Source organism: Zootoca vivipara, chromosome 2 (genome assembly GCF_963506605.1).
Source record: "Zootoca vivipara chromosome 2, rZooViv1.1, whole genome shotgun sequence".
Taxonomy (NCBI): domain Eukaryota; kingdom Metazoa; phylum Chordata; class Lepidosauria; order Squamata; family Lacertidae; genus Zootoca; species Zootoca vivipara.
Window position 1 is genome coordinate 24,871,059 of NC_083277.1, and position 13,064 is coordinate 24,884,122.

General features: G+C 44.6%; 1 protein-coding gene across 1 annotated transcript in view; it reads right to left on the bottom strand.

The window, feature by feature from the left end:
* Positions 1 to 10,108, bottom strand: part of PRICKLE2 (prickle planar cell polarity protein 2) — a 197,413-nt gene extending 187,305 nt beyond the window's left edge. Inside the window, exon 1 of the mRNA XM_060271301.1 lies at positions 9,931 to 10,108. The gene's annotated coding sequence lies outside the window, so the exon portion shown is untranslated. The remainder of the gene's footprint in view (positions 1 to 9,930) is intronic.
* Between the last annotated feature and the right edge of the window lie 2,956 nt (positions 10,109 to 13,064).

A 13,064-nucleotide genomic window follows, 5' to 3' on the forward strand; every position in this document is an offset into this window, starting at 1 on the left:
GGGAGCTGATCACGGTGAGGATTTGCCCAACGTGCCTTCCTCTTAGCTCGTTTCTCCCTTTCATCCTGAATTTGTGCTTCTTCAAAATCCACGATGCCTTTAGTAGAGGCTATTCTCCCATTGGAGCACTCGCAGGCCAGTGTTTCCCAATTGTCAGTGTTTATATTCCATTTGCCGTGGGAGCGTCTTGAAATCTCTTTTGTTGCCTGTTGTGTATTGAGTCAAAGGATTTTATCTCTGTATTATTATTGTCTGTATTTGCATTAGGATAAAGTAACTGCCTTTTGGTTCCAGAGGGTACAGCTACTATTGGTTCATTTAAGCTGCTTTATTTGGATCCTCTGTCTTATTGGTTCCCTCCAAAAGGCAGCACTGTGATTGCTTGATATTGTTCCCTCCAAAATGTATCCCTTTCTAGCTAGTTCCCTGTCCCTATAAATGTAACCTTCCTGCCCTCAGAGTCAGTCTTGTTCACTTTAATAAAGAACTGTTACTAGAGAACTGTCTCCAGCATATTATGTCAAGAGAGCTGAAATCACAAACCCCACGTCACAACATTGCCCACCAGTATTACACTTTCCATCCTTAAGCTTGTAATAGAGTAGTTGCTTTGGAAGACACACACAGTTGATACACACCCCTAATATTTGTCCAAATCAGGGTTACTTTTTAAAAAAACTTTTATATCTTAAGATCCACTATTCTCTAAGCTATCACCATACTCTGTGAAGAGAAAGATACTTAATGCTGAACAAACAGTGCCATCATTTCATATTTCTCCATCTGTCACGAACTCATACTTTCCTAAATCTTTGGAAAATAATGCAATTATAGCTAACAGTCCCTCTGGGGACACCACCATACACAGCTTTAAGTAATACCTTGAGTGTTCTTAAGTACATTATGTATACCACTAGGCTAGCCAGGTGCTCTTTACAGATTGGGAATCCATTTTAACTGGCACCAGAGAAAGGAAAATATTTCATTTTTGGCTGATATTATTTGAAGGAACAAAAATAGGGCATTAACATTTCCCAGTATGAAAGAAAAATAATACTGTTCTATCTGAACGAAGCCTAAAAATAAATCCATCTATTAAACTGTTGTAAAACATGTCTTCCCATATCATATACCAGTAACTTGGAGAATAAAGCAACAACTGAATTTTGAATAGTGTCCTTGTTGAAAAGTTCCAATACAGTATCCAAAATATACTAATTGGTGAAATACAATATATGAAAACCAGCTGAGAATTTCTACTGCATGTGGAAAAGCAATTTATAGCAAGACATGAGTAATAATGATAGGCCTAAAGCTGGGAACAAAAAGCTGAAATCCTTAGGCAGACTCATGTTAGTGTTCCCTCCTCTCTCTCTCTCTCTCTCTCTCTCTCTCTCTCTCTCTCTCTCTCTCTCTCTCTCTGTCCCTTCACCAGTTTGAGACTTAACACAATTTATATGAATTTTATGGACACCACCAAACATGGGTTCCTTTAATATAGCTAACTGGTACAATTAGTCACCAATTTTCTGATTATAGAACTTACTCTAGGCATTGGTGAAAGGCAGCTTCTTCAATGGAAAATTAATTACATTAGCTTTGAGAACCAATTGGATTTTCACTCATGAGTTGTGGTCACTTTCAAAATTTTGCACTAGAAAAAATGTGATACTGAGTTGGGAGAGAATGCTTAGAATTCTTAAGTTAGCTGCTAGGGCCACTTTCTCAAAGGAATGTCACAAATTAGTTCAGTGGTACCTCGGGTTACAGACGCTTCAGGTTACAGATTCCGCTAACCCAGAAATAGTACCTCGGGTTAAGAACTTTGCTTCAGGATGAGAACAGAAATCGTGTGGCGGCAGCGGGAGGCCCCATTAGCTAAAGCGGTACCTCAGGTTAAGACATAGCTGCCAAGTTTTCCCTTTTCTCGCGAGGAAGCCTATTCAGCATAAGGGAAAATCCCTGTAAAAAAGGGATAACTTGGCAGCTATGGGTTAAGAACAGTTTCAGGTTAAGAACGGACCTCCAGAACGAATTAAGTTCTTAACCAGAGGTACCACTGTACTCTTAAATGTAAACCACATTGTCCATTGTTAAGAGGCAGATCTAAAGGCCTTGCTAAATCTGATATTTGGTATAGTTTGGTGCTTAGTACAGTGGTACCTCTACTTACGAATAACTCTACGTACGAATGTTTCTACTTACGAATGGAGCTTCGTCCGCCATCTTGGATACGGTTTAGATAGGATTTTTTCTACTTACGAATTTTTAGATAGGGCTGCTTCTACTTACAAATTTTCTCTCTCAATGCATTCCTATGGGATTCGACTTACAAATTTTTCCGACATACGAATGTGCGTTCAGAACGCATTAATTTCGTAAGTAGAGGTACCACTGTAATTGCTTTTTCTCTCATGGATAGTTGGTGGGAGTGGGTGGGTGGGAATTCAAACCATGGCATGTGGGGAGGGGCATTAACCCATCCCTCCGCTCTGCACACATTGTTGGAATCCCCCTCCACAGCTGCTATTTGGGATAGGAAGAAAGCCCTACGACATAGGTAGACCAATATGGTATGTGCACCAATTTCTCACATCTGGGAAATTGTTTCTCCTGGACAGGGTTCTGCTTCCGTAACCTGGGGGTGCTCCTGGATTCAACCCTTTTATTGGAGGCTCAGGTGGCCTTGGTGGCTAGGAATGGCTTTTTCCAGCTGTGGCTGCTTTGCCAGCTGTGGCCCCTCTAGGGCACAGATGACTTGGCCATGACATTCCAATGCGGGGCTGCCCTTGAAGATGACTTGGGAACTTCAGTTCTTCCAAAATTGCTGGCCGAGTTCCATTTGGATCACATATTGCCAGATTTAAAACTATTGCATTGGTTGCCGGTTTGTTCCCAGGCCCAATTCAAGGTGCTCAAGCAGGCATCCCCAAACTTCGGCCCTCCAGATGTTTTGGACTACAATTCCCATCATCCCTGACCACTGGTCCTGTTAGCTAGGGATCATGGGAGTTGTAGGCCAAAACATCTGGAGGGCTGCAGTTTGGGGATGCCTGTGCTCAAGCCATAGCTGCCAAGTGCCCTGGAAAAAAGGGACATGGTGTTTTTTTGTGTGCAAGATCACAGCCACCATTTTGAGTACTACACTCTCACTCTGTGCTCTTGCCCCAAGAAAAGCAGCCCGGAAGATGTATTTCAGTTTTGGGTCTGAAAAGGTTGGATGGTATGTCAAGTTAGTGTTTGACTTAGGCCCCCAATATCCTAGACACCACCTCCTTCCTGACAAATCTTCAGAAGTGGAAACCCTCTTGGTAGCTCTGCCACTTGGGGGAGGACAACAACTGGGAGAAAGCCGCCCCTAAGATGTGGCACGTACCGTGTTTCGCATATTTTAAGGCATCCCTACAAAATAAGGCATGGCAGGATTTTCCTGAGGTGGAAAAATATAAGGCATACCTCGAAAATAAGCCGTACCGGGTGGTGGAAGAAGGTCTGTGGCAAGGAAGGGTTGCTGCTGCTGCGTTAACCCCCGAGACCTGGCTGCAGCCTCAGCGCGCAGCGCGTGCAGCCCCAGAACCCGGCTGTAGCCTTTGCGCACCGCGCGCGGACACCCGGGACCTGGCTGTAGCCTCAGCGCGCAGCCCCAGGACCCGGCTGCAGCCTTTGCGCGCGGACACCCGGGACCCGGCTGCAGCCTCTGCCTGCCGCGCGCGCAGCCCCAGGACCCGGCTGCAGCCTCTGCCTGCCGCGCGCGAAGACCCGGTGGGAGCAGGTCTGTGGTCTGTACAGATACCGGTACCGGTACTTAATTAAAAAATAAGACATCCCTTGAAAATAAGCCATGCTGTGTTTTTTTCAGGAAAAAATTAATATAAGCAGGGACATAAGACATGACTTATAATATGAGAAACACGGTAGGTGTGTCTGGCATGTTCATTATACAGATGATGAACATTTTGCAGAGAGGTTCCATTCCCGGCCACAGCGCATATTGGCAGAACATGTCCCACCCTGTCCCTGCCCTTTATGTGAAGTTTTTTGTGATGCTTCCGGTCTCTTGGACTTGGCGCTGTGCACATGTGTGTGATAACACATCTTTCGGGGGGCGTTAGTCAGTTGTTGCCTGTACACTTATGCATTTTTGGTGAATGCTGAATACGAACCTCCAAACCCTCGCCTTTGATACCCGAGATTTGCAGGACCCACCCAATTTTTAATGACGGCATTGCTTGTCACTGTGTTTTTCAAAAACCGTTTTTAGTGTTCCATTTCAAATGGCTGTAACCCACCCTGGGACCTTAGGGTGAAGGGCAGATGATGAATTAAAATGATAATGATAACCTCCAAGCTACAATCGCAAAGGGAAATGGAAGAGCAGGGAGCGACCAACAAGTCTGGCAGATAGAGTGTCTGTTTCTACGCTGCTCTATGTGCATGTTCTCTGTGGTTGGACTGCAGGCAGACGGGTGCTTGCACAACCCTCAGCCACAAAAGGCAGCATACTTTGGCACACATGCACTTCATTGCCTTCGTGCCAGGTCTTCTGTTTCTCCTGCCAGGTATTCTTTTCCCTGTGGAAGTACAATGGTCCAGGGATAGAACAGCCTTTACCAAAGGTGTCATGGGCTTTGAAGAAACTCGATCTCAGGATGCAAGGGAGAAACGTGCTAAGAGGAAGGCACGCTTGGCAAATCCACACCGTGATCAACTCCCACCCAGAAACCAATGTCCCCACTGTGGAAGGACGTGTGGATCCAGAATTGGCCTCCACAGTCACTTACGGACCCATTGTTAAAATCGTGTTTATGGAAGACAATCTTACTCGGCTACGAGTGATCGCCAAAGAAAGAAGAAGAAGAAGAAGAAGAAGAAGAAGAAGAAGAAGAAGAAGAAGAAGAAGAAGAAGAAGAAGGAGGAGGAGGAGGAGGAGGAGGAGGAGGAGGAGGAGGAGGAGGAGGAGGAGGAGGAGGAGGCTGGGAGGACAGAGAATCAGGGACATTGAGACCACTGGTGTCTGATCATGGGAACTGACTTTCTGCATCAGGTTCATGCTGAGTTTAGCTGCTAGGCTTGTGCTTTAGCCACTTAGAATAGCTGAGCCACCTGTTTCCATAACCTGGGACTTGACCTTCTCTGCTAGGACAATAAAACAAACAAACAAAGTCTTCACTAAACGATGGGGATGCCCATATCAAAAGGTGGCAGAACTAATAGCTTGGCCCTAACATTTCCCCCAAAAAAATTCATATCATGAATATAGCCTAAAAAGGTATGGACCCATCCTCATGTGATCTCATGCAAAAAAAACCAGGATGTCCCATTTTTCCCGGGACACTTGGCAGGTATGCCATTGTCTCCCGAGACAGACAGATGCCATTCTTCAGAAAATGGGGAGAAACCTCAATCGTTCCCATACCCCATTGCCTTTGCATCTAACAGAGGGACTGATAAATACTATACAAAACAAAATATTTTCACAGATTTCTTAGTCATATCTTTAATAAATACAAGCATTGTGGGAAGAGACTTGGATAACCCAAAGTAGCATTTAAGTTTATTTTCCCACACATGCATTAGTTTTTACCTGAAAGCCTGCTACAGAGATTTGATTTTAAGCATGCAGTTTTGGGTAGAACCCAAGGGACTTAAAAGTTTTAAATTGAACCGTCTGGTCAGGACTATAAACTTCCAGCAAGAGGCCACAGTGACCCAAAAAAGAGTTGCCAACAAAACACTCTGCTGCTTCTTGTGTGGATACGCCTAGGATATGTAAACAGATTTCCCCAAGACTGTGCTTTGGGTTTCAGGCTGATTATTATTAAAACAGCGAACAAAAAGGGGATTACCTCCCTGTGAAAGATTTCCACCGAAATGAAACTTCTTGGATTTAATTTCAGCTGGTCTGGGGCCAGAGTGAGATGCGTCATGGGAAATAATGTTCAGAACAACTTAAGATGCAGAGGCCCGATTTTCCTCTGGAAGGAATATATATATATATATATATATATATATATATATATTGGGGGGGTGCTTCATTTTGCAAAATCCACTTCACACACACCCCTTCCATTTTGTTCGCTTTGAAAAATAAGGGGTGAGCTTCAAGGTCCAACAGCTTCAGCACTTCAGCCATTTCCATACATTAGACAAAAGCAGGATCTCTGAATGAAAAAGCATGCTATATAAAATCCTCGCGACTTAAAAAGTAATTTTAAAGGCAGTTCTTCTGAAGCTCGAAGGATGAAGGCCAAAAATGCTTTCAGGTATGCATAGCAAAGTGTTGCGCAAACTGGGTCAAGCGAACTGAACAATGTTTCCTACCCACCCTCCACCGCCAGCTTCAACTCATCTTAATCGGCACAATGGATGGCTCAAATCTCTACCACCCCAACCCCTGCTTCACCCTGTGTGTTTAGCTGATGGCCACACATGACCCAGCCCATCAGCTAAACACACTGGGAAATATGGTCTTGCATGTTTCAAAAGCAGCTGGTTGTCTAAAGAGGACCAGCGGTCAAGGTGCCTACATAAAAAGGAGGCTCGGTGAGACAAGTAATAAAACCTGCCCTCCCTTGATCACCCTCCGTCCCTGAACCCAACCGATGAAAGTTTGTAGATCTTTGATTCAGCACACAAATATCACCTTGGGAAATAGACGCTGTTATCCTTTCGCAGGCGGCATGAAAGGTCAGCCAGCAAACAAAGGCTGGGCTGTTTGTAACAGGTTGCATGTCCCATATTTATTATGGATAACAATACTGGGGTGCTTTTTTTGTTTTTCTTTTTTCTAGCTTTGCTGATACACTCAATTCTCAGGCCCTTAAAAAGGCGACTGGTCTTTCAAAAACATTCCCCTCCCGCAAACATATTGTACGAGAATCGCCTCGTTGATTTAACCCACGATGTAATAGGAGGAAGATGGTCAGCAAAACATTTCAGGCGCTTCACAGTGATAAAGCATTCATATTGCTCACAAAGTGATGCTATGCTTGAACTGCACTCATTCTTACACCTTCTTATGGCAGCAGGGCACCATGCTATGGGGCAATGATGCCTATGAAGCAATACCTTTGTGCTCATAGATGGTAGGTTAAAAAGTGAGCAGAGAAGTAGTGTGATACAAGGTCAGCAGAATGAAGAATCCTGTGTTCCTTTAGGACTATTCCACACAGTTGTGCCTTCAATAGAGGTTCCATCAATTTAAATCCTCCCACTGAATTCATTTTGTGAATGGACCATGACAAAGTTTATTTTATTTAGTGGTAAACAAACAAACAAACAAAGAAATCCTAGTTACAGGTAGGTAGCCGTGTTGGTCTGAGTTGAAACAAAATTGCAACTCATTAGCAAGCTTAAAACCATGGAGCCACCTGGAATGAACAGAGACACAGGATTCTTATCTCATTATACATGATCAAGCTTTCCTTAGCACCTCAGCCCTTGATCCCCTCCCCCGCAAGACCAATTGCAGTCATTAACAGTCGTTAACAGTCATCAACAGGTTTACCACTCCTATCAGCCCATCACCCATTCCCATCACCCCCACCCTCTGAATATACATAAGGGTCTGGTTGCTTCTGTTTCAGTGTATCTGACGAAGTGTGCATGCACACGAAAGCTCATACCAAAATAAAAACTTAGTTGGTCTTTAAGGTGCTACTGAAAGAAATCCTGTACCTATCATTGGTCTCTCTAGTGTTGTATTGTCCACTATGACTGATGGCTGCTTTCTAAGTTCTCAGAAACATATTTTTTCCAATCACTGCTCTTTTTAACAGAAGATGCCAGGAGCCGAACCCGGGACCTTCTGTATGAAATGCATAAACTTTGCCACTGAGCTATGGCCTCTATAATTTTTCAAGTGTGTGCTGCAATATGGCCCTAGCTGATGCTGCGCCATAAACCTCAACAGACCTACCTAATATCCCTTAAAAGAGTACAAGCACATTGGCATCGGGTTGTTGGCTAGAGATGCACCCCAGGAGCAATACACACACACAGCGTGCCCCTAAAGTCTAGACCAGGGATGTCCAGCAGGTTGATTGCGGGATGTCCCTGGTCGATCACGGGATCCTGACCCCCCCCCACCTCCCACCAAAGAAGAAGAAGAAAATTGGTTCATCCTCTCCAAAAAAAGCTCAACAACTGTGATATGGTGCTTCCTCCCCAAAAGCTCAACAACTCTGGTCAATCCAATGGGTAGATCACATTGCCATTTTTTAAATAGTGGGAGTAGATCGTAGTCTCTTGGAAGTTGGACAGCTCTGGTCTATACAGTTACTATTTTGCATGAAGGATTCAAGAACCTTCTGTAAAATTAGACGTATGCAATTCCACTGGGTTAAAATATTCTGTCACCCTAGCCTAGTGCAACAAGCTAGACTTTTTGCGGTAAGGAAACTGATAGGGAAATCCATTCCAAGGTGGGCTGTGAATGAACGCTTTAATGGGAAGACATAAATGGGAAGACATAAATCAGGCATCCCCAAACTGCGGCCCTCCAGATGTTTTGGCCTACAACTCCCATGATCCCTAGCTAAGAGGACCAGTGGTCAGGGATGGTGGGAATTGTAGTCCAAAACATCTGGAGGGCCGAAGTTTGGGGATGCCTGACATAAATCCTCTACAAGCAAATCAGAAAGAATGCAGGATGAAGGCTCATTCTCAAATAACCAATCAGAATGAATACAGTTTGCCCCACAAACAGATCAGAATGAATACTCAGTAACAACCAATATGGTCTAACCTCCATGTAAAAACTGTGAGCAAATCAGGGATGAATGCTACATGCATGCATACATACATACATACGTTGTCTGGTGGAGCCCACAGAATTTCATGGCACTTAAAAGATAGGCAGGGCAATTCTAATCACGGGAAACCAGAGCAAGTTCTGCCACCTGAGGTTGAAGGAGTTACACAAGTGCATCTCCAGCTTAAATGGGATGAGGATTGTGCTGTGGCATGTTCTCAGTGGTGTAGCATCAGTTGCTGACGCCCGGGATGGTGTGTGTGTGCATGCACCCGGGGGGGGGGGGGCGTGGACATGTCAGGTAGGTGGTCCTAGCCCAGCTCTTACCAGCTACGCCGCTGGAGTAACCTCATCCCTACCGGAAAAGCAAAGCAGGGCCATGCTGAGCCACTTGCCTGCCCATGCAGGGGGAAGCCCAGCAGGCCAACACGGCCCTTGACGGGCAGATAGGAGAACCAAGTCAGGCCACACTGCGTGGAGGCGCCGAGTTCACAACCCCTCAAAAATTGTGCACCCAGGGCCAGGGCCCACCTGGCACACACACACACACTATGCCCCTGCATGTAGTGCAATATAAAAATTGGCACAATCCTGGCCCCTGGATTAATCAAACTTTATCAGCACTGGTGCTTAATAACTGTTTTTAAACAATAGCTTATATATATATATATATATATATATATATATATATATATATATATATATATATAAACTTTTCACAAATACACAATGGCCTCTCTTGTATATATGTGTGTGTGTTGGTATGTGTGCTGTGGTCTAAACCACTGTGCCTCTTGGGATTGAAGATCAGAAGGTCGGCGGTTCGAATCCCCACAACAGAGTGAGCTCCCGCTGCTCTGTCCCAGCTCCTGCAAACCTAGCAGTTTGAAAGCACACCAGTGCAAGAAGATAAATAGGTACCACTGTGGTGGGAAGGTAAACAGCGTTTCCATGCGCTCTGGTTTCCGTCACAGTGTCCTGTTGTGCCAGAAGCAGTTTAATCATGCTGGCCACATGACACAGAAAGCTGTCTGCGGACAAACGCCAGCTCCCTCGGCCTGAAAGCGAGATGAGCGCCGCAACCCCATCGTCGCCTTTGACTGGACTTAACCGTCCAGGGGTCCTTTACCTTTACGTGTGTGTGTGTGTGTGTGTATCCCAGTGTGCACTAGATTTACCTGTAAATGAGAAAAGTAGCCTATGTCTCCAGAAGTCCAGGAATGGTGTGCAGTTTCAAAAGGGATCAGGACAGAAAGGCAAGCATCAAGAGTTGACTTCAGAAAAAAGAATGTGACAACTAATTTCTGAAGTGCTTTCCCTGGTCACTGAATAACCAAAGTACTTCAGTCAGCTGACTCACGAACAACACTGGGACATGGCTAGTTACCTGGATACCTGTTGCCGAAGGAAACACACACAATGCCGTGAGGAGGGATGGCATCAGCTACGGAGGGGGAAATATCCCAACATGTTGTGGGGATGCAACTTGAGTTGGTGGGGTGAGCGAGAATGCAAAGAAAAAAGGATTGCTAAGTAATGCAAACTAAGGTTGCCAAATGTAACCAAAGCTACCCTGTAGCCTTAGCATCTGGCCATGTCGTATTTTGAAGCTGGAAATATACTTAAAAGCAGGGTGTTGCGTTAATCTCGCTCCTTCCTGAAGAAAAGGGGAATTGCTCATTTATCAACATCATCCTACTTGGAAGTCTGCACCAAAAGCAGGCAGGGGGAGGGCTTGTCCGGCGCCACCAAGGCTAGAAACAGAAATATTTCGTTCTGTGTTCAGCTGCCCCTTTGCGCTGACCGGTCAGCCCTGCAAACCAAAAACGTTTTCTCAGGCTGTGGACTGGCTTCACCCACCCACACTGGGCCCTCTCAGAGAGGGGGAAAACTCTGTTCAAATCATGCATGTTGCCAACTACAGAGACGCAACAGGGAATTGAGAGGCATGTAACTCCATCAGCAACATATGCCCTGGCTTTAAGATCTAAGTGTGTGCTCCACTTATTGCTGTGCAGATGAAACTAAATGATGACAAGGTGCACTTAACCCCCTAAGAAACATTAGCCTTCCCGTAAACATTCAGGTGACGTAAGTGTGATGCTGTTAACATAGTTATCACGGTTAGCTTTTTGCTTTTCCAAAAAGTAGGGCCTTTTAAAAATGGGAAGGAGAAGACAAAAACTAGGGTGGTGTTTCATTTCGTTTTTTGCATATACTGTAGAGGCATTAATATTTCGAATCAAGGTGACATCACTCAGGAAACCATCTTAATCCATGAACCAGGAGGCTAGACCAATCAAATTTCAGACGAACGAAAAAGGAAGCAGCTCGAGTGGTAACTTAGGGATGGAGTACTTCCTGTGGCCCTCCAGATGTTGCTGGATGTTGCCAGCAGGGATGGTGGGCACTGTACTCCATCAACATCTGGAAGGAAGCAGGTAACCCCTGTACAGAAATCCAAATATATACAGACAGCTCACATTTTTAAAAACTATTTATTTTATATCCCACTTTTCCTCCAGGAAGCTCAGGACATGATTCTTCACAACCAACCCACCCACACATTTTATCCTCACAAATGCCCTAAAAGGCAGGTTAGACCGAAAGAGTCATTGACCCAAAAAGTCGCCCACTGAGCTTTCTAGGTGGGCAGAATTTGAGCCTGGCTCCTCTTGGTTGCTTCGGGTCTGCCCTTGTGGCTCGATGGAAGTAGAAACTGCTTCACATGTACTACTACGTTGTCGTTTTTATGAGGATATACGTTTGACTATTATTGCACCTGTTTTGCAAAAGTCCATGAAAGAATCCGAACACCATAGTTTAAAACTACTGCTAGAGGACAAGAATCCCAAGACTACATTAAATGTAGCCAAATTCTGTGTGTCTGCAATCAATCGCAGGAAGCAAGTGGTATCCCATAATGATCAAACCCCTAAATGTTAACTACAGGGGGTACGCTAATAATTAATTTTAATTTTTATATTTAAATCATTCTTATATTCATAGTATCCTTTGTATTTTTGATATGTTTATGATCTGTGATATTGTGCGTGTTGATGCTGGTCTGCGACCGTATTAATAAATTCATTCATTCTCTTGGTTGCTTGAACCTTTCCACCAATTAATTAATTAATTGCTATCATTCATTATTATTATTATTTATTATCAACTGCCTATATTTTTCTGAAATTATTTATTTTATTTATTAAATTTCTATGCCGCCATTCACCCGAGGACCGTGGGGTGGTTTACAATAAAGAAACATGATGATACATTAGTAAGAAACAAAAACAACACCCACCCACCGGTTTTCAAAAGGCCACAGATTGTTTAATTAACCAAAGGCCTGGGAGAAGAGGAATGTTTTTGCCCACCGCTGAAAGATATGTAACAAAGGAGCCTGGGGAGAGCATTCCACAAGTAGGGAACCACTCACTGCAAAAAAAGACGCGGACCTTGTTTGGAAGGCACATTAAGAAGGGTCTCAGATGATTATCACAGAGTGCGGGTGGGTTCCTATGGGGAGAGGCGGTCCTTGAGGTATTGCGGTCCTGAGCCGTTTAAGGCTTTATAGGTCAAAACCAGCACACTGAATTGGGCCCAAAAACTAATTAGCATCCAGTGCAGTTGGGCCATAACATCAGTTATGCACATGAGTTCTGCATACCTGCCAAGTCCCTGCCTGAGAAATACCGGTAAGGGACTGGACCGGAAGTAGCAGACCGGAAGTCGCGCTGCCGCCATTTTGGAACTGGGCAGAGCAGCATCAAAAGTCGCTTCTGAGCATGCTCCGCCCAGTTCCAAAATGGCCGTCGCGCCAGAATAAACCGGGGAAAAACAAAAAAAATCTGTTTTTTCGGCTGGGAACATCTGGAAAAACGGGGGTTTCCCGGGGAATACGGGAGACTTGGCAGCTATGGAGTTCTGTTGGGCCCAGCTGCCAACCAGTGCTACTGTAGCTAGCCTGGTCTTGATAGATGGACGATCAAACTTCCCGACCTGACATTTACTAGGGTGCATTTATTTATCTATATAAAAAGTTGTGCAATGCAGTAAACATAAAAATTATAAAAATACAACAACTTTCAATACAATTTCTTGAAATCTATATAAAAATGAGAGAGACTCAACGTATGTAGCTGTGTCCCACAAACCCAGAAAATAGCAAGCAGTGGAGCATAAGAAGCTGCCTCATACTGAGTGAGGGCATTGGTCTACCCAGCTTAGTGTTGTCTGCTCTGACTGGCAGCAGCTCTTCGGGGCTTCAGGTAGGGGTCTATCCTAGCCCTACCTGGAGAACCTGGGAATT